Source organism: Hemibagrus wyckioides, unplaced genomic scaffold (genome assembly GCF_019097595.1).
Source record: "Hemibagrus wyckioides isolate EC202008001 unplaced genomic scaffold, SWU_Hwy_1.0 Contig16, whole genome shotgun sequence".
NCBI lineage: Eukaryota > Metazoa > Chordata > Actinopteri > Siluriformes > Bagridae > Hemibagrus > Hemibagrus wyckioides.
In genome coordinates, this window is record NW_026690776.1 from 335,660 (window position 1) to 359,741 (window position 24,082).

General features: G+C 36.9%; 4 non-coding genes across 4 annotated transcripts; 3 read left to right on the forward strand and 1 right to left on the reverse strand.

Annotated features, from left to right (window-relative positions):
• Nucleotides 1-2,847: 2,847 nt before the first annotated feature.
• On the forward strand, nt 2,848-2,961 carry trnal-caa (transfer RNA leucine (anticodon CAA)). The gene is made up of 2 exons: nt 2,848-2,885; nt 2,916-2,961. It is a non-coding gene; the product is annotated as a tRNA-Leu (tRNA).
• Nucleotides 2,962-4,761: 1,800 nt separating this feature from the next.
• trnag-ucc (transfer RNA glycine (anticodon UCC)) lies at nt 4,762-4,833 on the reverse strand. Its single transcript has one exon. It is a non-coding gene; the product is annotated as a tRNA-Gly (tRNA).
• A 121-nt stretch (nt 4,834-4,954) lies between these two features.
• On the forward strand, nt 4,955-5,027 carry trnav-cac (transfer RNA valine (anticodon CAC)). The gene has a single exon. It is a non-coding gene; the product is annotated as a tRNA-Val (tRNA).
• A 254-nt stretch (nt 5,028-5,281) lies between these two features.
• trnav-aac (transfer RNA valine (anticodon AAC)) lies at nt 5,282-5,354 on the forward strand. Its single transcript has one exon. It is a non-coding gene; the product is annotated as a tRNA-Val (tRNA).
• Nucleotides 5,355-24,082: the final 18,728 nt, after the last annotated feature.

Here is a 24,082-nt window from a genome sequence, read left to right on the forward strand (position 1 = left end):
TCAACTGGCATGGCAATCAGAAATTCACTCTGAAAATATGATGCTCCTCTGCTTATTGTGGAAAGAGGCTCACCATCTTTGGTCATTGTCAAGATGAAAGAAGTAAAATTTGATTTATATGTTGAATTATTTCCTGTGCAGCCAAGTCAGAAACATGCAAAATCACCTGCATTTTGAGAGAGTGAGGCTATAATTTGAGAAAGAGTGAGGCTCCAACTGAGGACGCAATTCATCAAAGTTTTCAATCTCTATATCATTTATCTCCAAAAGTTCATCTACAGGATCAGCGCTCAAGGGCTGTTCTTGTTGCACATTATCTACACTGTGTGTAGCAACATACAAGAGAACGTCAGATTTTAACTGCCTCTGATCAAATGCTCCATGCTCTCTACATTTATGGGAATTAAATGTAGAATAGATATTGCTCTCAAAATTGCAATTTTTGTAGGGAAACTGCACAGTTCTATGATTTTTGAGATGCTGCCGCAAATGAGAAAAAAAATAGACTCTGTGCAGGGCTCCTCAAAACTGCAAAGTGGGCAGTGAAATATCAAAGGGATGTTATCACATGGACTGGATAGGCTACCATGTGCCTGATGTGAAAGATGTTTTGTTAAGTGTACACTTATTGCATTAAATGATTTGAATGAGCACAGACAATCTGTGTAGAGACATGGAATTGGAGTACTTCTAGTGTAGCTTCCATGTTTTATTCTGTAGTGTTTCAACAGCTGAGCCCACTTTTCACATGAAAACAAGCAAAACCTACACTTCCACTTCATGAATTTAAGTCCCCAAAATAAGCATACACTAAATAAAAAACACAAAATATGGTACATGCTTGTTAATTAAGCTATCTTAATTCAGGCATCATGTTGTTCATTTCCATGTGAACCACACGTGCGGATCAAACGTTCTAGAAAGAATGTTCATAAAGGCCGCACAGGTTTTTACATATCATTAATGATAAACCATGAACTTACAACCGATTAAAATAGCTTAGAAATGTAATAAAACAAGTGTTCAGTAAAAGTTGATTTTTGCAACGTAGCACTGGTCGCATTTGACATAAAACTACTTCAGTGTGCCTTTTTATGTCTTTTCCTCTTTCCACACAACTAGCAAATAAAATTGTATTTAAGTTGTAAGAGACACTGATGTTTATAAACAGATCATTGTGAGCATACCTAGTCATTCTACTACATCCCTAAAACGTGCTGTTCTTTGAGTTCTTCTTCGTCAATGTCTTCTCCAAACACCTGTGTTCTGTCACATTGCGCATGCATGAGACAAAAGCGTGTTTAAGAAATTAGAAGAGTAATTCTAATTGTGATAGTAATAATAATTGTAATAGTAATTGTTTCGTCCTATGCTGAAACTTAACCAAAGGCCAGTAAATATATCAAGCTCTGTTCATACAAATATGGTGGATTGTGATGTAGCAGCAGCTGATTGGCAATAAGCTTAAATCTTACTGGTTTCCAGGTTATTTTATAGCGCAAAGGGGAAAAAGACCCAGAACCTATAAATAAATAAATAAATAAATACTCTTAAGTACTCTTAAGTTTAGTTCACACTACACAGTCTAATCAATTTAAATCAACAAATTTTCTAAAGTCAGTTAAATTTACAAGTTTTTCTTGAGTAGATTCAACAATTACTTTTTACAGTGCATGTGTTTGACTGGTCTATACCACAAAAAGAAAATACTGTATATTACTGTTAAATTCTATGGTAACCTGCTTAAGATTTTACAAGTATGTTACTGTATCGTACTGTTTGGAAAAACAGTATGTTGCTGTTAGAATTTGGATGTAATTTTACAGTCTGTCACTGCTCGAAGTCCATGTTCATAGCTTGATATTGGCTAATATGGCCCACAAAAATGAATTTTGTTATAAATCATGATCATTTCTGAAAGTAATTGAATGAAAACATTCAGGGGGAAAAACACTATCTTATCTCTATTATCCCAATAGGTGGCAAAATAAGTCAACAAACATGATTTAATATACAGTATTATATATATAATCATGATATACTGTGTAATCCCAGTTAAGTTCATTTCAGGTCCAGGTTGTAACAGTACAAAATGTGAAAAAAATATATAAGCACTTAAAAATGTATATTTCTTTGCAGTATGTCTTTCAATAGATTATGCAGTATGTTGGCGATATATCCATGTGTACAATCAGAATATAGTATGTAGATGCTGATAAATGAACAGATTCAAGAGGAAATGTGTTTTTTGGTCACTAATCTGGTTTTATTTCTGGCCCACTTGTTCATTTCTTTGGCATGTCCCATGTTATCTTTTCTTGGTGAAACTAGTTTCTCTGTTGTCCTGGTTTCATGGTTGTTAAATTTTTTTAGCTACTTATTTGGGTAAACAGGTTCATTACATAATTATAGATACTTTAATGTAATGAACGTGAACAGAGTCAGAAACTTTAATTTAATGAAATACTTTGCAATTGTAGATTTAAATCAATCATGAGTAACCGAAAGGAAACAGTTACATGGAGGAAACCTTTGAGATGACATGAGGAAGAAACTTTATGACTTTAACTCATTAGAGAATACAGGTTGTAGCTACTCAGGCAGTGAGGGCTTAACAGACATACATGAGACAGCGAAGGTTAAAATTCACAGTGTATTTATTTGGTGCACATAGGGAAAAAAAGAATCTTTGAGTACAAAATTCAGTGAAAATAGAAAAAGGAGCAAAATAGGGAAAACATGGTTACACAGCCATGGTTGATGGTTGATGGCTGAAAGGGGCTGAAAGGGGTCCAGGTACGGTGGAGCAGTGACGAGTGCAATGGCTTAGGGATGTGTTCCCTAAGTGTCAGGATGGCCGAGCGGTCTAAGGCGCCAGACTCAAGGTTCAAACCTTCCCCCTGATGTAAGGAGGATTCTGGTCTCCGAATGGAGGCGTGGGTTCGAATCCCACTTCTGACATGATCCTTTAGGGGCAGTGGTGGCTCAGGTGGTTAAGATCAGGGGTTCAAGCACCAGCACTGCCAAGTTGCCACTGTTGGGCCCTTGAGCAAGGCCCTTAACCCTCTCTGCTCCAGGGGCGCCCTGCAATCTGACCCCAACCTCCAAGGATGGGATATGCGAAGAAAGAATTTCACTGTAATGTATATGTGAAAAATAAAGGCTGTTTCATTTCATTCTTTTTCATTTCATTTCTTCGGTCTCCAACAGCTTTGCCATGCTTCACTCGCTCCACACCGCAGCCATGTGCTCCTCTGCTATCCAAAACATTGATGGTGCTGAACCAGCACAGTCTGTTCAGGTTTTTTATCAAGAAGAAAAACCTTAAAACATGTATCTTCAATTCAGTAAAACTTTCAATATAACAGAACTGTCAAAATTTTTGTACAGTGCAGCTGGATTTCCTGTCACTGTGGGTTAGGGTTAGAGCAGAGTAGCATAGTGCAGAGTCTGATACAGTTGCAGAGGAGATGAACAAATCCCCCTTTTTTCTCCATGGACTTTAATGTTGAATCAGAAAAAAACACTTTAGTCTAAAGTGAACAGTTGTTTTATATGTCTGAAATTAGTTTAGCTCCTGAGATTAACAATGGCAAGGGTTAAATATTTGTGCAGTATGAATGATAGAAGAACAGGCAGAGCCTATATTACAGAAGGTGCTCTTGTACTTGTCAGACCATAAGATAACCAAGTTCGCCATCTTGTGTTCATCAAGAAACATATCTTTCTTTTCCTCTATTTATGCTATTTATATTCTAGAGTCTACAAAACTTTCCCTAGGTTCTACCTAGCTTTAACCTTGCCATTTTAAAAAACATGTCCCCACCAAGAGATGTCAGAGTGACCATTTTAGCAATTATAAAGGAAACCCAGCAAATCTGTACACTCTATAGATTACACTGAGCACCTGCTTAGATACAGAACTGCTCTGAACAGCAGCTGATCAGCGTATTTCTCTAATATCAATAATGCCAGCTGTAATAATTGATTTATTTTGAAGATGAGAGCCCGAGCTGCTTCTTTATATTTTCTGTAGTGTAGTGGTTATCACGTTTGCCTAACACGCGAAAGGCCCCCCTGTTCAAAACCGGGCAGAAACAACCCAAGGCTTTTGAGCTTTGCTTCAGTATGCGTCCACTCGTCCTAATCGGCACCCTGAAGGCGACTGGAGCAGTTTCTCCACAATGGGATGCCTAGTTTGAAATGCGCTTTAGTGCTTAGAAAATGAACAAGTGTCTACTTCAAATCAAGCAGCGCTTAGGGGCTTTTGCTGCAGGCTGCAAGCCATCACTTACACCGCAATTGTAAATCGGAAAGAGCTCTCACCAAAGAACTCTGGCCAAAGCCTGTCAAATGCAACTGGTGGACTTTGCCGTTCCGTTTTGACTTTCGAGAACGGGCAGAAACAAGCCTTGAGCTTTGCTCCAGTAAGAGCCCACTTGTCCTAATCAGGACAAGACTAGAGCAGTTTCTCCACTATGTGGTGCCTAGCTTCAAATGGGCTTTAGTGCATGAACAAGTGTTTGCTTGTTCGAGTCGAGCAACAAGTAGGGCTGTTTTTTTTTTGGCCTCAGGCAGCAAGCAACCACTTAGAACACAAGTGGAAATCACTTGTGGAAAGACCTCTCACAAGCAGAGAAGCCTTCGTCACACTCTTGCCAAAGCCCGCTAAACGCAGCTGGCGGACTGTCCTGTTCCGTTTGCCTTTTCAAGGGCAGCCCTCGTACTTTTGCCACGCTCCAACATGCAGCTTAAAGGTCGTGCGTTGGCCGGGAATCGAACCCGGGTCAACTGCTTGGAAGGCAGCTATGCTCACCACTATACCACCAACGCCTGAGGCTGCATACTCATTACTCGGTTGAAGGAACGCTTAAGCCTTTGCGTTGATCGATTATTTATTTATTTACTTACTTTGCGGTTCCCCCGCTGAAAGGAAACGCTTTCCTTCGCTTCTGTTTCTGTAGTGTAGTGGTTATCACGTTCGCCTCACACGCGAAAGGTCCCCGGTTCGAAACCGGGCAGAAACTTCCTTTGGTGGTCAGGGGCTTGTGCTTTGCGTCGAATAAGACTCGAGTATTGCGCTCTGTAACACCCGTGCCTTGGGAACAAGCAGAAACTGAGATCCGGCCCCACTCCCACATAGTTTCTGTAGCGTGACTGTTTTCACGTTTTCTGCTCATTTGCACTGGCGAACAAAAGTCTTGATATTGTCTTTTTTTTGTTTTCTATTTTGGTTTAATTGATTTATTTTGAAGATGAGAGCCCGAACAGCTTCTTTGTAGTTTCTGTAGTGTATTGGTTATCACGTTCGCCTAACACGTGAAAGGCCCCCGGTTCGAAACCGGGCAGAAACAACCCAAGGCTTTTGAGCTTTGCTTCAGTATGCGTCCACTCGTCCTAATCGGCACCCTGAAGGCGACTGGAGCAGTTTCTCCACAATGTGATGCCTAGTTTGAAATGCGCTTTAGTGCATAGAAAATGAACAAGTGTCTACTTCAAATCAAGCAGCGCGTAGGGGCTTTTGCTGCAGGCCGCAAGCCATCACTTACACCGCAATTGGAAATCGGAAAGAGCTCTCACCAAAGAACTCTGGCCAAAGCCTGTCAAATGCAACTGGTGGACATTGCTGTTCCGTTTAGACTTTCGAGACCGGGCAGAAACAAGCCTTGAGCTTTGCTCCAGTAAGAGCCCACTTGTCCTAATCAGGACCCTGAAGGTGACATACTCACAATTTGCTACTTTTTAAAAAACATGTGTTCATTCATATCTAAGAATATTGTATTTTGCAATAATAAAAATGTTTACTCACCCAGTGAAAGCCACAGATACATGAATATAACAGTGAACATGATGACTGGTCTCAGCTGATTGAAAATATGCTTTCTTTACTCTGATATGTCAACATCATAAAGGTTCATGAAGCTCCACCCCAAAGCATCACATGACAGTGTCAGTGATGTTAGTGTTGATTCTTATTGAAACATCCTGGCTTTACATTCATTTGGAACCTGTCCTGAACATGCAGTAAACAAACAATAACAGAATGAAAGATTTTTAATAAGGAGAAATATTTATTCCATTTCATAACATTAATCAATAATTGAATTAGAAAATACTTTGTTGTGTAGATTATAAATAGTGCATCTACTTTGGGATATTTTGGGTTATTTGTTTATTTTGAAGCCTGTTTGTTAAATAGGATTACAAACATTTTGTGGAGTATTTCACTGATGTGAGGAACAAACCAGCCTCTTTTCTTTCTTGTGTCTATTATTTTTTAATCAATCTCATTTGATTTCTTATTAATATCATTATTCTGCTTAAAAAAATCACTGTCCCAAAAATCAATCATCCCATAACCTTGTACTCCAGTACATGTTAATTCTGAACTAATGCATGTACTAATCTCAAACTAATAAAGAGCTAACCTTAACTATGCTGTGAGTTTTATAAATTCATGTGGGAATAATACCACCTCACATACATTTCACACACACACACACACACATATATATCATGGATATTTCCTTGCTAGACCACCAGAGGGCAGCACTGAACATTAGAGTTGAACTCTATTTTGGTTCTATGTTTATTTCCCCTGTTCAGTTGGTTCACCTGTTTAGTGTTATGTGAGTAGTGACACAGGAATTAGCTTCCCGAGTTAAGCTCCTTTGCTGTACCTTGTAATTGCCTAGCTTCTGTTTGACGCACGTTTGCCTAGCCTAACCTAGCCTAGCCTAGCCTAAACTAGCTTAGCATAGCCTAGCCTAGTTTATTTCCGAATCAGGTTTTGGTTTGCTTTATTTTACTGCAGTTTCTGCTTCTATGTAGTAGTTTATTCAGCAGAATAAAAGACAAATACAAAGTTATAAAAATGAAATGTTTTAAAATGTCTGTGTATTGATAAATCCTTTATTATAAGAAGAGGAATTGTGGGATCTTTTGATTCTGTTCGCCAAAAAGATTCGCTTAAATTCATTTACTGATGTTCTCAGTGACTCTTCATAAGTTACATCATTACACCAGTTGGTGTTTCAGTCTGTCAATACATTCATTTAAAAAAAAAAGGTTTCAGGAGACAAGTCTTAGTATTATAATTGATTCGAATTGGCATGTCGACTTTTAAGAGGTCTGATAAAGTTATTTTCAAGAAAGCCATTTCAGGCAGTGAGAGAGGATCGAGCGATACAAATGTAATTTGGAAAAAAATACACATTTTTATGTTAGTGTATTAAATAGTTTTAATACAATAATTTAGCCATCTAGCCAATGTAGCCATCAGTTATTTCAGAATAACAGTCTCTGTTTCTTTCTTGACAATGTTGGCATCTTCATCCTTTGGTCCAATTTTATCTGCAAAACTGCCTGGTGTAAGAAGAACATAAAGAAATATATCAGTGAAGTATTTTTTGCAAATCATATAATAAAAAATAAAAAAATGACTAGATTAATACAAATGGTAATTAATCAATATAATTTATAAACAGATTAAATATCATTGTAATAATTATTATAACAGATGAAAAATGAATTACCTGTAACTAGAGTGAGAATCAGTGGTATGTATCTCACTATGTACAGTAAGTTGTATAGTTGATCCATTTCTGAACACAGCTCTGTGAGGATTCTGTATAATAGTGCTGTATGTGCTGAACTTTACACGTCTCTAGAAGGACACACCCAGGAAGTGATGCTGTTGTAGCATAATTTTACACAGATCATCACTTCACAGTATCAGTGACAGTGAACTGAGTCACTAATACAACACAGAACTTTTCCACTGTTGCTGATCAACTTTTTGTGTGATTTGGTTTGGATATTTTTGGATGTTTTATTTACCGTTTGCTCTCTTTTTGATCTTTTGTCTATTTCTGCACCTTAGTTTATTAGTTATTCCTCTTACAGTAAATAAAGTAATTAAAGTTATTTAATTACACATTAAATTAGTGGTGTCTGCATCTACATCTGGAACCAATATTCCATTTAACTCCAAACTAGTTTCTATAGTAAGCAAACATTTAAAACTAATCCATTTGACATAGTCATGTTGTTTGCATGTATTTTTCAGATTCCATCTAGAATAAACCAAATAAATCAAATGTAGCATTAATATTCTAACTTTAATGGTACAAGAATGTCCAGAACAGAGCGTTTACTGGGTTTCTGATCCACAGTGTCCACTGGTTCCATGCAATAATAACCAGTTACACAACAAACTAGCTGTATGAGGAGTTGTTAGTGAAGTGCAGTTTGTTCTTTATTCTACAAACAATACAACATTAGTTAACCTCTAATATTGTGTCCATTAAAATATTACATTTGATGGTTAAATGATGGTTAATGTGAAAGGATGATGATGAAGTGAATGTAAAAGTGTAAATATCTCCATCTTGTGAGAAAAGCATGACTCTTAAGTTGGTAAAAGGAAAAGAAGAGTAAAGCTCAGTGTAATCACTGCTTGACTCGTATGAACATTTTAGAATAACAGAGTCTGTTTCTTTTCTGACAATGTTGGCATCTTCATCGGTCAGCCCAATTTAATCTGCTAAACTGCCCATTATAAAGAAGAATATAAATAAACTATTTAGTAGAATAACAAGTAAACTCTATGTCACAATTGTTTACTGTGAAAAGTAGCAACATCGTCTCAGAGAATGTGAGCAGGTTGTGTGGTGCTCTAGTTCTAGACCCACAATAAGATAAGTGACTGCGCCATCTTGTGTTCACTGAAGAGAAAAACCTTAACACACTAATAAATAGTTTTATAATTTAGCAATTTAAAATTTCTCCTTCTCTCTCTCTGTCTCTCTCTCTCTCTCTCTCTTTCACACACACACTCACACACACACATTCATGAAAATTTTAAGGGTGAGACACACTTCAGCAGGTAAAAGATAGTGTAGTGTGTGAACATTATCTGTGAGTGAGCATGTAGTGAACACACCCCTATTACACCAATAAACTGATCACATGCAATTACAATTTTGTAGAATGAAAGGTTCAGTGACAACAGCCTATGCAGGATTATAAAGGAAATAAAAGATTTAAACATTGCTTGGTGAAATATGTTTATGGCTTGTTAAAGTTGGGCTGTCAAAATACATAATACTTAAAATAAGTAATTGTTCTTTATAATAACAATGACACAACACCACACTACAAGAAAACACTTTAAGCAGAAGGATTTTAACAGTGTGATAGCACAGTGACACAGCAGATAGTGTTGCTGCATCACAGCTTCAGGATCCCCAGTTTGATGATGAGTTCAGGTGACTGTCAGTTTGTGTGCAGTTTTGCATCACCTCCAAAAAACATGACAGTAGTAAATTTTTTTATTTTTTTATTTTACTAATAAATTCACTATGTGTAAATAAGTATGTGAAAGGGTTTGTGTATGGAGCTCTGCAAAGGACTGACATCCCATTCAGGGTGTTTCCTACCTCATGTGTGGGACAGACTCCATTTCAACCATGACCCTGATCAGTAGAGAGAAAGAGAGAATCCCCCAAAAGGACATGTAACTTTCTCTAAAGCATTGGCAAAACTTCTTTATATATAACAAAACTGTGTGAAAGTTTTTGTACAGTGCAGCTGGATTTCCTGTCACTGTGGGCGCCAGAGCACAGTAGTATAGAGCAGAGTCTGATACAGCAGCAGAGGAGATGATCAGATACATTTTATTATTCGTTTTATTTTGTTTTATGGACAATCGTGGATGAGGTGGTTGAGCCTCAGTGACATAACTACCACTTTCATCAGTTAGCAGCAGAAACTCAGGTCTTGATCCAGGTTTTTGTCGATACCAGTGGAGACTGTTAACTGATCCAGTATATGTGCAGGACAGTGAGATGTTGCTGCCTTCCATTGAAAATACATTGGTTTGATCTGGTTTAATGTTATTGTCAGCAGCCTCTGCTATAAAAACAACAACAATATTGTGATATTTTAATCATAAATGACACATTTCACATGGAAAATTGTGTCTTCTTAATTAGAAAAAATAATATTTTGTGTGCAGTGTATATGACTTACCAACATCAGCAAGAGTGAAAAACACCACGAAGAGGAACAACATTGTTTTCCTGAGTGTTTAGTTCAAACCTCTAGCTTTAGAAATGAATGTCAGTGTTACTATTTGATGTACATCTCCACCTCTAGCTCCACCTACTTGTATTTATGCATATTCATGACTACTTTTCTATACTCAACATTTTGACATTATGAGTTTGGATCTCTCTCTCTCTCTCTCTCTCTCTCTCTCTCTCTCTCTCTCTCTCTCCCTCTCTCTCTCTCTCTCATTAATAAAATAAGAATATTTTGTTGTGATGTCTTCATAACCACCATATATTTCTCTTTTTGTGTTTTTTTCCCACAATGATGTTGAAAGCAGTCATAAAACTCAACTCTACTGAACTGGTCATAAAGAAAGTCCTATATCCTGTCCTATCAGGGGAGTAAACACAGAATATGACCTTAAATTTACTTAAATACTTGATTATTAATCACAAGATAATATTTGAAACCAAAATACTTTCATGAAATGATTCTATGACAAAACAGTGGAAAAAATCAGTGCACTAATGAATGAGTTCTAGTCAACCTTGAATGAGGAACCTGTTCTAAGCACATAGTAAACAAATACTGACAGCATGTCATTTTTAATAATGAAAACAATCAATCTATTCTATAAACATTAAATCATCATTAAATTACTATATATTGTGGTTGAAAAAAATAATATACACACATTAGGGCGTTTGTGTGCTTATTTGTTTGTTGTGATTATAAATAGGACAGTTTGGAGGGTATTTCACTGAGGTAATGAACAAACCAGCCTCTTTTCTGTCTTTGTCTATTTTACTTTGTCATGACCCATTTGATTTTAATATAATTGATAAAGCCATCTGCTTAATAAAGCCACTGTGAAAACATTAGGCATCATCAAAAACACTTTGCAGTTCACAGATTAGTATTGATTCACCCCTAATTATTAACAGTAGTACAGATTTATTATCAAATATAATTAGGATCATCTGTATCTTGGGACCTGAAACAAAAATCTCACTTAGAAGTTTCCTAAACAATCTTGCTTTCTTTTACAGTTTCCACAGATGCAGGGTCTCAGAGGGTAACAGACATATTCCCAAAACCCACAGCAATTAAGTGCTGAAGTTTTCAATCAATGTCAAAAACACACTGGGAAATCAAACAAGGAGACATTCTTATTATTCAAGACTCAAGACCAAAGTAAACCTGCACAGAAACATATGTTGAACACGTCAGATCTCAAGCACAATAAACACAGAAATAACTGTTCATCAAAGAATTAGCATTTATTATCATTATACCTGGAATAGTATAGCATTTTGTGGTATTTCTAACATGTAAACTTTACACTGTCATTTACTAAGCTAGCTAAAGTCAGTGGGCTAAAAGCTGCCACCACTGGCTATGAGAACTGCCCTTAGTGCTGTGGAGACTGAGTGAACATGTGGCAGCACAGTGAGAGTCTGGAGTGGAGCAACCATTTCCATTTCAACCACAACTTGTGATTTCAAGTGCTATTTTATAATCTGCCAAATAATGAAGAGTGAAGTATTTAGTTCAGTGTTAAATGAAAAATCAGCATCCTAAATTATTTAAATACATATTGTTATTGAACTTTGTGTTACATTTTTATTACATTAGGGGAATAACAAATTCATTTTTTTGATTAAAGATTAACATTTATTTTTAAAGGATTTCTTCTCTGATTGTTCAACCAATAAGCATTACCAACATATGTAAGAGGATCATTGTTGAAATTCAAAGCAAATCAACACCAGAGTCTGAGAATTAAGAAAGAAAAGTGTACTTGAATGAAACAGGTAAACATCTCCCCCTGCTGAGAAAAACATGCAGCTTGACTTTTTGTACAGTCTGTTTGAGTTTTGTGTCACTGTGGGCTCCATGGTGCAGTAGTACAGTGCAGAGTCTGATACTGCAGCAGGAAAGATCTCCAGATCTACTTTCTTGTTCGTTTTACGAACTTTGGTGGATAGTCGTGGGTCATGTTCAGCTTTAGTGACACTATCTGAGGATTTAGGAATTAGCAGCAGAAACTCTGGTTCTGTTTGAGGTTTTTGTCGATACCAGTGGAGATTTCTAGCTGAATCATCATATGTGCAGGTCAGTGTGATGTTGCTGCCTTCACTTGAAGATATGATGGTTTGTTCTGGTGTAATGCTGCTGTCAACAGCACCTGCTGTAAAACATTACAACAACATAAACATTTCTACTTTCATTGTGTAAGTTAATTAATCATGTTTAGGTATCAGCTCATTTCCAGCATTCACCTAAAGTTTGTGTATAATATAAATGACTTACCGATGTTTTTAACAACTATGAAAATAAAGAAGAGTAACATGACTGTTGTGTCTCTCTTGCAGTAGGTATAAATGGCAGGATCTCTGTGAAACTTTCTAAACTGTATCTTACCACATCTAGCTCCACCCACTTTTACTTAGTAATAATATTTTGTCAGTTCTGGCATTATATATGCTAATTCCATTGTTTAAACAACAAGCAGTGAATGTTCATAATATATTTTATTGCTTGTTTAAGTCTGTTAAGGCTAAATTTTGAAAGATTTAGTGATAATATTAAGCAGTTCACTAGAATGAGAAACTCTTTACTAATTGTTTCCATATTGTTTCTGTAGTATAGTAACTGCATTCAATCATATATTCAGATTAATTTTATATATTCTGTAATGCTACATGCTACACAGTGTCGTTAATGCCATAGTTATCTGTTTGTGTCTAAAGCCAGACGTCAGTATCTACCCTGAATGAGCCTCCCTAACACACCCATATAAAATGATTCACTATGCTGGTGTAAACAAATACTTGACAAAATGAGTCCCATTTGTTTCTGAAGGTATGAACACCATCTAAATTTGAACAAGTCTTACATCCTCTGTGATAAACAGACTAGCATTAATGTGCTCCTTAATCTCTATCACTAGTGAACCTTTGCTTACCTGCTACACGTTCTAATTTTTACAGTGAATCATTTTTTTTTACAGTGAATCATTTTTGGCATACATTTATGCTGGTATTTTTTATTATGTGCACATTTTAGAGGGATGCAATATGACAATTCACTGCAGACTTTGGTCCAATTAAAAGCATGTCTCTTTTGTCCAGTTTGATGAAGGTCCTGCTGTGTTGTTTAGCTGTGACATGAAGTCGTGTGAAGTCACCAGATTACGTCTACAACCCGATAGCAAGCAGTTGGCTAAGTCCTGAATCATATATATTTTGTTAAAATTTGCATAAAATAATACACACACTAGTGAGCTACAGCAGCTAGTTAGTCAAGTAGATAAGTAGCACCTTGACATATCTTCAGCATCCCTGCTTTGATTCTGAGCCACAGATTACTCACTATGTGGAGTTTTGGATGTTCTCTCCACGGCCACAAGACATGCCAATAGCTGATATATCTAGATTGCCCCTAGGTGTGAATGAGTGTTTTAGCATGGTGTCCTATAAGAGGCTTCAATCCAAGGACCCACCCTACTCCCAGCATTCCTGGGATAGGCTCACGGTTGGAGCTTTGATTTTCAGAGGTTATTTGGTGAAATACACCATGGGATTTGCACCTCCTTGGACCTCTCGAGAAACAAGCTTCCAAATGAGAACCAAGCAGCCGGCACTCCAAGTTTCCATTAGTTTTGTCCCACTCAGTCTATTCCATGTAACATGTTAACAATATAGGAAGGGCTCATCTGGGATCTCTCACACCCAAAGCGAGAATCAAACTCTAGACCAATGAGCCAGATTTCCCTGGATAGGGAAGTTGTGCACTGATGCAATTTCATTGTACCCTGCAAATGTACATCTTCCTGTTCTATGGGCTCATGCTAAACTTTTCAGTTGACGACTATTGTAATAATTTCACTAACTCCATTCTGTTGGAAAGGAGACATCAACAAGCAGTGTTCTTGGGGATGTGCCCAAAGAACAGAAAGGAATGAAAGGAAGCCAATATTAAGTGGCAGGACCTTGGTTCATTTCATGCAAACAATCAACATTAACTAAATACAAATTGGTTTCTTTTCATTAAGTAGCACTGGTTTCAGTAGAGATGAAAATACTTACACAAATAGTGACAATGTGCAAAGCTTCATGTACATGTACATTCTCAGTACTTTTTCCACACCTGTGATATGGTATATTCCAGTGGTGGGCTGTGAATTTCACACCTAGGCCTTCACTGGTGTCCTTCCTGAATTAATCCACCTCTATACCATCATTATGATGCCACGGCAATAGATACTAATCAACCTTTAAATAGCAAAGTATATATTCTCTGATTATCCAATTAAAGGACGGGAAATTGCTGACGTAATCGCATGCCTGCTAGATGGCCCCAATGACGCCAACTCGAAATCTGATTGGTTAATTTAACCATTTCATTGCCATTTATTTTAAGCTATGGGCGCCTGCACTATTGATTCTGAAGGCCTTAAGGCAGATTTCTTTCACCCTGGCAACACATGATGTCACTGGCTGAAATATGATTGGATAAATACTCTTATCATAAATATACACTACTGGAAGCAGCGCAACCAAGAGAAAAGCTATGAAATGTAGAGAATAGACAATTGGGAATAATTTAGTACACTTTCATGGAAAAATATATTAAATATATTAAAATGCAAGTCAGTGATTCAGATCACGGCTGTTTAGGCCAGCAGAGAAGGCCTTGCTGGCACTGACGGCCCACCACTGGTGTATTCCCTCCTTATGCCTAGTGTGTCCATGATAGATTCTGGAGCCACCGTGACCCTGATTAGGAAGATTAATGAATGAACACATTGTGGAATTCAGTTATGTAATGATACACATGTAAATACATATTGTATGCAAAATTTCCCGTATTCTGTTTAGGTCAGTAAAACATTTTATAACTTTATCTACTGCCCTCTGTACAGAGTGTGTAAGCTCTTCTCTCTGGCAGTACAGGTCCATCACAGACATAATTAAACTGAACAAACTGACATTTATAGAATGAGAAATGCAGCATAACTAACCAGGTTTTAGACATCTTTAGGCAGACTGACTGCATTTACTGTCATGGACTGCTGGACATTTCCCTGTCAGGACACCAGAGGGCGGTCTGGCAGGGTTTAATTATGTTCCCATGTGTTTTTGTTAACGTTGTATGCACCCTACCGCCCCACCGCTGCACACCTGTTCCTTACTTTTCAATGACTTTATCAGTACCTACTGCTTCTGATTCAGTATCTTCTGCTCGGCCACTGATACAGTACGCATTGATCACTATAAGTGTGTAGTATAAATACAATATTGATATTCTTCATCTGTCATGTTGACATGGTGACCTGCAACTGCAAATCTGTAACAGTCTGCCAGTTAGAGCACCTGAACTTATTTTAATGATATTTATGGCTTTTGTCTGCATTTTGATGACATTTGGAAGTCCAAGACAATGGAGGCACCAGACAGGTGCTTTTTTTTAATCAAAATACATAAGTATCATCATCATCAAGCACATTGCATAACATTTACCTCAGGTTTGATTCCCTGACTCCCCTGTCCTCCACAAAACCTTTAAGAGAACAATGGGGAAAATGCCATTGGGATATTTTCTGCAAGGTTGACAATGTTACTTTGGGACACCTTTGAAAATATTATTCTCCTTCCCTAGATTATACTACACCTCTTAAATTAGACACTTCTGAATGTTGTGAATCCCCAAACAAGTTGTACAATATTGTGCCTCTTAGAATACATGACAAATCCTAATTTGTGTTTGTACATATACATGAATGAAAATTCATTCGAATTAATCATGGGGAAAAACTGCAGCAAAGTACAATGAATTAAATTTTAAACAGTACACACCAGCAACAAGTGACACAGTGTCTCTTTATTTTATTCTCTTTCTTCAGCTGCATATGTTACCACAAATGTCTTTTGTGTCTGTGGTTAACTGATAAGTTGCTAAAGGAAGTATCTTTGATATTAAACGTTGAACTTCAAATGAATTATTTCATAGGTTTTTGTACAGTCTCTCAGTGACTCTGTATCACTGTGCTGCTACTCTAAGAGCACAGTGATAGAGTGCAGAATCTGAGATCTGCAGATTTTTGATAGTGAGTTCAGTAGAGTCTGGGGATGTTTCTGCATTGAATCGAGAGCCAGAGGGGTTGTGCTGATCTGAACCTGCTAACTTTGCACCTTTATACAGTAAAAACTGTGGTGCGCTGTTAGGATATTGTCTGTACCAGTAAAGCCGAATAAACTGACTGCTTGATTCATATGAACATTTCAGATTAACAGTGTTACTTTCTTTCCCAACAATGTTGGCATCTTTGTCCTTTGGCTCGATTTTATCTGCAAAACTGTCTGTGTATAGAAGAAAATATTTATAAAATATAATACAGATATAAAAACAATAATGCAGTTAAGTTAATTTTTTAAAGACATGAGTATTAGTTAATTAAAAAAAACAATTACCTGTAACTAGAGTGAGAATCAGTGGTATGTATCTCACTATGTACAGTAAGTTGTATAGTTGATCCATTTCTGAACACAGCTCTGTGAGGATTCTGTATAATAGTGCTGTATGTGCTGAACTTTACACGTCTCTAGAAGGACACACCCAGGAAGTGCTAGTGATTGAGCATAACTTATATATACACTACCAGTCAAAAAGTTTTGACACACCTTCTAATTCCATGGTCTTTCCTGATGTTTATTTCTTTCTACATTGTAAAACAATGCTGAAGGCGGCCGAAATACACAATAATGTCCTTTGAACAGTTGATATTGAGATATGTCTGCTACTGATGCTCTGTAAAGCCTTCATAACGGCTCTAATCTGAGGTGCTGTTAATTGGTGATTTCTGAGGCTGAACTTCTCCTCTGCAGCAGAGGTAAGTTTTGGTCTTGCTTTACTGGGATGGTCTTCATGTGAGCCAGTTTCATCATGGTGCTTGATGGGTTTTGCAAATGCACTTGACGATACTGTTCTTGCAAGAACTATTCCAGAACACCTGACCTCCGTGTCTTAAAATAACAACTGACTGTTTTTTGTTGTCATTACATATGGATTACTTAAGTCCATGTGTTTTATTTCATAGTTTTGAAATCTCCAGTATTGTTCTAGAATGTAGAAAATAAGTCATTAAACAAAAAAACATTGAATTAAAAGGTGTGTCCAAACTTTTGACTGGTAGTGTATATAGATCACATGTACAGATCATCACTTCACAGTATCAGTGACAGTGAACTGAGTCACTAACACAATACAACATTATTCCACTATAGCTGAATAACCATAGAATTATTATTGTCCTTTTCTCACTCATTTGCAGTCAGATTATACAATATGAATATACACAGCAGATAAAAACAGCCATGACTGAATACATTTTCTCTATTAAACACAATTCTTTACCACACAAGTGCTCATATATTCTGTAGTATGCTTCCTCATAGCTTCTCCTATTAAACTATTGATCTGTATTTAAATGCATTTAAGATGTATTGGTCTGTATCTTGTTTACACGTGAATATACAAATACAATATGAGTCACTTAAAAACATTCAAATAGAAATTAGTATGTCATGTGACTCAAATCGCCAGAGGCGGAAGGAATCCATTATGCAGATTTATTAAGATCAAACAACAGCAGGCAAAAACGTGATCAAGGGTGTAGCAAAGATCAGAACCAGAAAGACAGTAGAATGACAAACAAATCCAAATCACTAGGCAAAAACAAATGTCGAGAAGTAAAGCAAAGGTCATTCACAATTAGGCAAATCAAGAATTATAGTAACGGCTTGGTACGTACACAGAGGAAACACTACTTCTCAGAGGACAAAGGGTGTGTGCCTCTTTTATGTCCGTGGGGAAACCATCTATTTTTGAGATTGTTTTGACGTTAACTAATTTTTCCCCCTCAAAAATGACCTTCACCTTTCTTGAACCTTCATCTATAGCTGAAACTCATGTGACATGCTGTCTGCAGCCTTCACAGGCCCATGTATCATGCGTTTTAATTTAACAGGTGTTAGTAGTTGTTGATTACTTAAAGAAAGGATGCTATCCTTATTTACTTAGTTTTCACCTGTTGCCTAAGTGGTGTGATAATGTGGTAAACTTAGTAGCTTTGTTTCTTAGATTAATTTGGTTTAAGTTGAGTCATTTAAGTTAGGATTGGAAAACAAAAGAAAATCCACCAGAACACCTCTGGGTTGGTCAGATCTGATGACCTGAGCTGCTATTTCTCAGTACAGCTATAAAACAACAGCTCTGCTTCACTGATACAATAATCTTAATAATCTTACAATATGGCCACCTTGGTCTCCTTTTCCCATCAGTCCCATCAATCACAGCTTTCCCTCTGATTAGTTTGCTTCTTTATACCCTCTTATTTCTATTCTTAGTTACTAAGCTTCTGTTGTCTGTAACTCATGGTGTCTCCTTATTTCTCTCAGTATACTGTATGACTCTTTGTTTCGTTTGTATTTTATTTCATGAAAAGTTTTGCCTCTATTTCCACTGCTGACACACTGTAGCTCTCCCAGTGCCTTATGGGAAAAGGGAAAGTGTGTTATCTTTTCTCTTTTTTGTACTAGAGGTGGATGGGGACGGGTGTAAATGAGGGGGTGTGTGATACACACACAGAGCTCACCATTAATGTCTTTAACACCTGCTTCATAAAACTGTAAAAATGTTTAATAATAATAATAGAGTGTGTATAATGTTATTAATTATACTGTGTAATACTGTAGAGTGTAGCTGTGAAACATCTACAACAGTTTTAATAAACTCATCCTCACATACTGTATAGGAGAGTGTAGAGAGGGGAATGTGTGTGTGTGTGTGTGTGTGTGTATGTATGTATGTGTGTGTGTGTGTGTGTGTGTGTGTTTACAATGATGTTTGTAAGGTTGCTAAGAATCAACTGTAATGTTAATGTTAATGTTGTCTGTGTTTGTCTGTCTTACAGCCTTTAGGTTTATATTCCTCCAGCTCTGCCCACCAACACTAAGGTTTATTTCCCTCCTGCTCCACCCACCAACGCTAAGGTTTATAATCCTCCAGCTCCACCCACCAACACTAAGGTTTATATCCCTCCAGCTCCACCCACCAATACTAAGGTTTCTATCTCTCCAGCTCCGCCCACCAACACTAAGGTTTATATCCCTCCAGCTCCACCCACCAATACTAAGGTTTCTATCACTCCAGCTCCGCCCACCAACACTAAGGTTTATATCCCTCCAGCTCCGCCCACCAATACTAAGATTTCTATCTCTCCAGCTCTGCCCACCAACACTAAAGGTTTATATCCCTCCAGCTAAGCACACCAGCTCCAGTCAGTATTCAGTACAGTGAGTCAGTAACAGAGAATCATTTGTTTCTACATAGGCAAATCTGTTCACTGTTTGTTAATTCTTTTGAGTGTTGAATGCCTCTATCTGCTGACCAGTTCCTTGGGTCCACATCAGCAGGTTCTTGTGTCAGACATGAGCTGTTTCTGCTGAACAGTAACTAAATGTTTTGTGGTGGAAAATTGCAGAATGGTATCAGCACTGATCCTTTTTTTATTTTTTTATTTTTTTGAAGTACAAAAACATAAACATTATCTGATTCTTTATGAAAATGTGTTTTTGTGTCCTTATTGTCCAAATCCAAGATTACATCACTGTGATCACTCCCCATGACATCACTTCCTGTACACATGACTACAACGACCACCTGAAACTCTTATTCTCTCTCTCTCTCTGAATTGTAATGTAAGGTCTCATTGCATGTAGTTTTGATTATTGAACATATTTAGCTCCTGTAATGAAAACCTTTTTGTCCATATTCTGAATGTACACCTGACATTTAATACAGTATATATTTTGATATATTAATGTACACTGTATATTTTACAAAATAAAGGAAACTAAACAAACATTTCTGGTGTTATTTGTGTGTTTGATTAGAAATCTTTCTGAAGCTCTAACAGTTCTGTCTTAGTAACATGATTACTTCCTGTCTCTCAGGTGCTGCAGTAGTGACTGTGGGCTGAACAGTGAAAGTTACTGCATGGAAAACATTCAACAATTTGTTTTAATAAACACTTCATTCTGGACAAGTGAATGTTAGTCCTACATGATGGAGACTGGATCATGTTCATTCTTAATTTAAACAAAACATCTGCATGTTTGGGTTAGGATTAGAGCCTGTGTCATTCTTTTGTCGACCATGGCAAGGCCTGTTCTGAGTGGAACCTGTCCTGTAAAACCGCTGTATGGTCTTGCCCACCGTGCTGCAGCTCAGTTTCAGGGTCTTGGCAATCTTCTTATAGCCTAGGCCATCTTTATGTAGAGCAACAATTCTTTTTTTCAGATCCTCAGAGAGTTCTTTGCCATGAGGTGCCATGTTGAACTTCCAGTGACCAGTATGAGAGAGTGTGAGAGCGATAACACCAAATTTAACACACCTGCTCCCCATTCACACCTGAGACCTTGTAACACTAACGAGTCACATGACACCGGGGAGGGTAAATGGCTAATTGGGCCCAATTTGGACATTTCCACTTAAGGCTTGGTCACACTACAAGACTTTAACCGCAGATCGCTTTGCTGTTCAGACTACATGACTTCACTGTATGTTTTTTTGTCCTTGTGGTGTTCACACTATGCGACAATTCGTAAATGATCCAAAAGAGGGGGTCGCAACCAGCAGATCACCCGCTGATTTTCCCACGATCACAGATCGATCTGTCAGCGAGCTTGTTAATTTGCAAATCGGGCTTAAAATCCTGTAGTGCGAACTAGGCTTTAGGGGTGTACTCACTTTTGTTGCCAATGGTTTAGACATTAATGGCTGTGTGTTGAGTTATTTTGAGGGGACAGCAAATTTACACTGTTATACAAGCTGTACACTCACTACTTTACACTGGAGCAGAGTGTCGTTTCTTCAGTGTTGTCACATGAAAAAATAGAATAAAATATTTACAAAAATGTCAGGGGTGTACTCACTTTTGTGAGATACTGTATATCGAACAGTTAAAAACGATAATAAAAACACATAATTAGTCAACCGTACTTACCATCTTAATATGATGAAAATGACAAATATTTGTTAAGAGGTTAGTTTTAAACAGGAAATCCTAAGCTTTCGTATGTATTTTACTTTAATAAACTGCATGGCAATGTTTTGGCATAATGTCAGTGAAATAATGCACATAGCCTGTCGACAGCACATCTTAAATAGAACACTCTTTTTAAAACTGGAAAGGCAGAAAGTATCACGTTTATTCACCTGAAGTACAGTCATGGCAAACCTATGATTTTAATTATGTAAAGCTTCGATTAAATCATTATGACAGTTGATGCTTAAGTCTAAATCGTTAAAAGATATAGAAAATATCTTACCTTGTAGAATATTCCAGATGCTGAGTCAGCAACATGCTCCTACAACTTTCCGACCATATATCTGCTGCCTCAGCAAAGTGTTTCCGCTTACCACCAAATTTCAGGTGCCAACTTCTGATTTTAAATTTTAAAATATATTTTATTAAAATTATTTGTGCAATATCAATTACTGGCAAGAATAATTTTTTTTACTCTCTGTAGAAGTTTCTTTGCTTATCTGTTTCATCTTCTGTTCTATCTGTACAACTGTATCTGTACAATCAAACTCACATCTGTTCTGAGGGGTTTGTAAAAAGCCATTGCTCTAGCTCACATCCAACAAAGTAACTCGGATCTGTACAAACATAAAACACACAAGATTGAATGAATAAATGAATAAATTTAATAATATATTTTATTTATTTGTTTGTTTGTTTCAGATGACTATTAATTACAGTGAATCATGGACAAAACTGGCAAGAAAAGATCAATAAACTTAATTTCATGTCATATGCACCCAAACATCCAAAACAATGGATCTGTGTCTATAAAATACTGTTTGTTCATAACAATGTAGATTTGTGACTTTAATGTGATGAATGTGCGGCTTATGTGGTTTTTAAACACATTTTATTTTATTTATTAGTCTGTTAGCTTGCTTACTTTTTTATTTATTCAGTTATACCACAGAATTACCACAAACATTGTTTGTGTCTGTGGTTATCTGATAACAGGTTGGTAAAGGAAGGATCTTTGATGTGGTTTTAGAATCTTCATTTATACTGGTTTATACGTTTTTGTAAAGCCTTTCAGTGACTCTGTATCACTGTGTTCCAACTCTTAGAGCACAATGATAGAGTGCAGAATCTGAGAGCTTTAGTCCTCTGATAGTAAGTTCAGTAGAGTCTCTGCTTGTTTGTGTCTCTAATCGAGTGTCAGTAGGAGTGCTCCCAGATCTGTATGACCTTGCGCCTTTATACAATAAAAACTGTGGTGCGCTGTTAGGATATTGTTTGTACCAGTAAAGATAGATGTCATCACTGCTTGATTCATATGAACATATCAGAGTAACAGTGTCTCTTTCTTTCCCCACAATGTTGGCATCTTCATCTGCTGGTCCAATTTTATCTGCAAAACTGCCTGTTGTAAAGAACATTAAGAAGAATTTTTGAAAACCAAATATTCACTTGATAAATTAGGAAATTACTATATACTTTAAAAACGTAAATATTAGTTAATTCAATCAATTAACTGATAAAATGAATGACCTGTAACTAGAGTGAGAATCAGTGGTATGTATCTCACTATGTACAGTAAGTTGTATAGTTGATCCATTTCTGAACACAGCTCTGTGAGGATTCTGTATAATAGTGCTGTATGTGCTGAACTTTACACGTCTCTAGAAGGCCACACCCAGGAAGTGATGCTGTTGTGAAACTTCAGATCATTACTTAACAGTATCAATGACATAAAACTAGAGTCTTTAATATGGCTGTGTTGTATTTACTATACAATACTATGTCTTTACATGTTTATGTGGTGTTTAAATTATATGTACACTTATACATAATTATGATATTTTAACTGCAAATGTGATGAATAGGCTCTCTTATGGTACATCAAGCTTTTATATGAAAAATGAATGCAAAATGTCCAAAATGATCATAATATAACAATAAAAAAATTGAAATAGTTGATAAAAATCCAAAAAATAGCTTTGTACACCTGTGCGTTCACAGTTTGTCATGGGAATTATATATCTATCCTACTTTGAAGGCATTGGTAGTAAGAATTAAAGGCCAATATTATTTAATTGTGTTTCATAACTTTGGCATTGTAAAGTGTTCATATACAATAAGCCAAGCATGTGAGAAAAACTGATTTGGTGTGTCTGTGCTACATTTACAGAAATCTCTTTTGAATTTTGAAAGATTATTTATTTATTTTTTTAGTTTAAAGTAAAGTTTAAAAGGAATTGAGGAATTAGTAAAAAGAGTTTGAGTTAAAATCTCAAAGTTTATAATGTGCAGTCAGTAAGCTCAAACTTGATATTATATCACCTGATACTACAAATGCACTACTGAAAGTTTTATATATACACTACTCACAAAAGGTTAAGGTTATTTGGCTTTTGGGTGAAGTTTATGGAAAATGTAAAAAGTTATATTAAGCTACAGTGATATTATATCATGAAAGTAGGGCATTTAAGTAGAAGCATGCAATGGTGATTTCCTCATCTCAAACAATTTATTGAAACAAAATCCAACAACAGTGGTGGTTATACCACAACAAAAAATGTCAGTGTCTCAATAATTTGTCATGTGCCCCTGACCATCAATTACAGCTTGACAGCGATGTCTCATGCTGTTCACTAGTCGACTTCTTGTCTGCTGAGGCATGGCATTCCACTCTTCTTGAAGGGCGGCCCTCAGGTCATTGAGGTTCTGGGATGCAGGGTTACGAGCAGGGTTACAAGCATCTACTCGGCGACTCAGCTGATCATAGGTTTTCTATGGGATTCAGGTCTGGATTCAGGTCTGGAGAAAGTGCAGGCCAGTCCATTTGGTACCCCAGCCTCCAGCAGCCGTTTCCTAATGATGCGACCTCAATGAGCTGGAGCATTGTCGTCCATGAAGATGAAATTAGGCCTGTGT